Source organism: Pteropus vampyrus, unplaced genomic scaffold (genome assembly GCF_000151845.1).
Source record: "Pteropus vampyrus isolate Shadow unplaced genomic scaffold, Pvam_2.0 Scaffold146, whole genome shotgun sequence".
Taxonomy (NCBI): Eukaryota; Metazoa; Chordata; class Mammalia; order Chiroptera; family Pteropodidae; genus Pteropus; species Pteropus vampyrus.
In genome coordinates, this window is record NW_011888927.1 from 3,792,719 (window position 1) to 3,796,640 (window position 3,922).

Genomic DNA, 3,922 nt, shown 5'->3' on the forward strand with positions numbered 1-3,922 from the left:
CTAGTTGCTGATCAGTAAATTATGCCTTATTTATAAAGTCTCAGTGGACTTCAGGTGCTGTGGCCAACTCAGTGTTTCCAGTTAGCCAAGGCAACTCCACCTCTCCACCTGCATTACCTTCCAGCAAACACCCTTCTGTATGGAGCAGCCCTTCTCCTAGGGATAGCAGATTCTTCCACCCACCAACACCTGTGAAGCTTACATTCCAGGGAGCAGGGGACATCACTTTCCCATGTGGTCCTGATCCATCCTTTGTGGAAGGAACTTTCTGCACCTGTGAAACTCAGTCCTTGGGAAGGGGGGGCGGGGCAGGGAGGGGTCTCTGCCTGATCAAGGTCTCTGCCTGTTTTCTTTGTGTATTATTTCTTTTTACTCAAAACCCTTGTCTGACAAGTAAAGTGGTATTTTCACAAGACTTTTTAGCTCCTCTGGCAGAAAACAAGCTTACTTCACACTCCAAGTGGTCAACTCCTCTAGTCAGGGCCCACAGATTTTGTTCTCTGCCCCCAATGCTTGCTTAATGACTACTAAAACCAAATATTTAATAAATTTCTATTGAACCAACTTGTATAAGTAGGAAGATAACCTCTCTCATACTGCTATACATAAATGACTAATTCCCTTGAGAGCAAAAGGTAACTTCTGTTTCTCTCTTAGACTTCTACAGGTCTCCCAGAAACTTTTCCCAGGACTGGCCTGGGTTCTTTCAGGGCTGTCAGAGATGCTGCCTCTCAGCTGCTGGTTCTCACCTGTTTTTTCTATTCTGTGCAAATCTTCTCCCGAGACAGAAGCACTAGTCTCATCAAGAAATGACTAGTGTCTCCTAATGTCAGTTGCAGAGTGTAGTGGAATGAATAGGGTCCCTTCAAAATTTATGTCCACCTAGAACCTCAGAATGTGACTTCATTTGGAAATAGGGTCTTTGCAGATGTAATCAGTTAGGGATCTTGAGATGAAATCACCCCAGATTTATGATGCTCCCTAAATCCAGTGACTGGTGTCTTTATAAGAGAAGTGATAAGTCAATTTAGAACAGAAGCACAGAGAAGCACAAAGAAGAAGCCACATAAAGATGAAGACAAAGATTAGAGTGATGCAACTATAAGCCAGAAATGCCAGAGATTGCTAGAAGCCTTGACTTCAAACTTCTAGCCTCCAGAACTACAAGAGAGTAAATTGCTATTGTTTTAAGCCACCCCGTTTGTGGTACTTTGTTACAGCATTTTTGGGAAACTATTACAGAGAGAGACAATCTTAGTATGCACAAACCTGCCCTCCATATTTCACCACCTCCTCTACCTAACCTGTTTGTTGCTAGGTTCCTGGAATATAATCTGCTTGACCGATGCTGATGAAGATAGTCACAGATATGACTAAATCATTGAGTTACATGATGATTCACTTTCCTTTTCTGTCAAAGAGAATTAGTACCTTCCCTATTAATGAGGAGATTCTGAGTATTTAATGATTATACATATACTTTGAAATATTTAAGTGTCTGATGTATCTTGATTAAAACTAGAATATAGGCCCAGATGTCAGAGTGATATGATGTACAATGAAACATTTATCAAGTGACATGCTAATAATCGCTAAGGTGATTAAGCTAATCAGTCTTGGTCACACATTAATATAACCTTTTTTTTTTTTAATACAAGTTCCACACTAGACTAGCCTCTGAGGTTGGAAGAAACATTTGTTTTGTTTTGTTTTGATCTGTTTTGTTTACCAGGCTCTCCTTTGTGTAGACTTTCACATATTTCTATTTCCCAAGACATGAAATGGAATCTTTTAATAGATTTTACCTAGTAATTCTCCAATAATTTGCTTTCCTGTCACATCATGGAAAATGTGATAAAATAATGAGGGTCTAGACACAGAAAAACAGTCATACCCAAAACAGTGACCCTTGCTAATATCTCTAATAACAGATACTTGGTGGAAAAGATTATGACTGATTATGACTTTCATCTCCATTACAAATTTTACAGTCAACATGGCTGAAAATAAACCTTCCATTTTAATTTTTAAGTGTGCAGAGTTGCTGTTTATTATGCCACAGCGTCTGCTCTGTGTTGATGTGTATGTGTGCACACGTTTAAGTTTTTCTTTATGTGTATATTTCCAATTAGTAGTGCTTAATTAGTTTTTTTCTATCTCCATTTCTTTTGCTTCTCCTCAGCCTAGCCATACAAAAAACTTTCAATCACATTGCAAAGCCTTTCCACATTATCCATATTTTGCTTCTTTAGCGAAGAGGCATTGATTGCCTTCCCATCCCCTGTGTATGTAATGAATAAGGCATTTCTGTAGCCACAGTGCATCACAATGTATCCAAAAATAAAACATTAATAAAGAAGATAGCTTTGAATCTCAAATATAGAGCAAAGGTTCTTAAAGAGAAAAGCTAGCAGTGTCCTTGGTGATAGTTGCCTGTTGCCATGGGAATGAATCCAAAGATTCTATGACATTTCCTGGGACCACATGAGCTAACTAGAAAGAACGCCTTTCAAACATCAGTCCCATGTTCATGTATTTACCTGATAAACTTTGCAGAAGAGAAAATTCAAGATGAAAAAATTATATAAGTACTTGATTATGTGGCTCAGGCATTGCGAGATTGCTAATTGAAAATTGTTATTTTTAGCAGGTACATAAACTGCAAAAAAAAATGAGAAAACAACAGATCACCTAAATTTTAAATACCATTCAATCTTGATGTGTAATGTATGAGATAACAGAACTCTCACTGGAGATACCAGTAGACTTCTCATTTTCATATCTTTAAGTCTACTCCAAGCAAGTGGTACTAAGCTATGCTGTTCACACGCTCACAGGGCCTGTAGGTATGGGTATACCAACACTGTTGTACATTTCACGAAGATTTTGTCACAATCTGGGTTTCAAATAAACCTTCCGAAGACTAGCTTACTAGTTCTGCTGCGACACAGACTGAATCAGGAAGCCATCTGACTTGCTGTGTCTCTGTTCTTTATCATGGAACCCATGTTTGGAAGTCAAGATAAAGGCTGGGTTGCTCAGCAGCCAGCGAACACCATGCGAGAGACCATCACCAATGTGTTCTCATTCTTCATAAGTGGCTCATCACTGCCAACTCCCCACAGCCAGCCTTCACCTGAGGAAGGTTCATTCTTTTCTAAAAGTTGCTGCTTTCCAGATGTTATATAGAAAAGAAAAAAAAATTGCCAATCTTCAACCATTTTTGTACCTATAAAAATGGCAAGTTCTAATATATTGTTATTTTACAAGGTTCTACTTAGACTGTAGATATTAAATACTTTGATATATAAAATTGTGTATGGTTTAAAGTTTATCTCTCTTCTATGCTGTATCTAATCTGGTTAAGAGCATTTATTTTTAGACAGGCCTATATTTCTATAATAAGTATTGAATGTTTATAATGTTAAGTATTATAAACATAATGTTTACTATGCTAAGTATTATGTGTTTTTTCTCATTTAAGATAATAACTCTATTAAGTAGATATAATTATTACTTCCATTTTTGAGATCAATTTGATGTTAAAAGAGGTGAATTATCTTGCCCTAAGTCTCACAGCCCAGAAAAGGTGAGGCCTGTATTTGACCTTGGATAGTCAAACACCAGAGCTTAACCGACCAGGGTCCTATGGCATGTTAGAGCTAGAAAAGGCCTTAGAGAGCAACTAACGTAGTGCTTTTCTAATTTTTTTACAGTAATAAAATAGCCTCTTACCAAGTGAAATTTTATGTGGCAGCCCTCGTGATAAAGCAGCTGGAACAGAGCTGCTTTTGTTGAACTAGGAGATTTCTGACCCACCAGGCAGTTCCACTTTTTGTAAATTGTAGACCATTGATGTGTTCAAGCTTCAAGAAGACATCAGCTGCATATTATGACCAGGTCCAAGTGCTTGCCCTTTCCA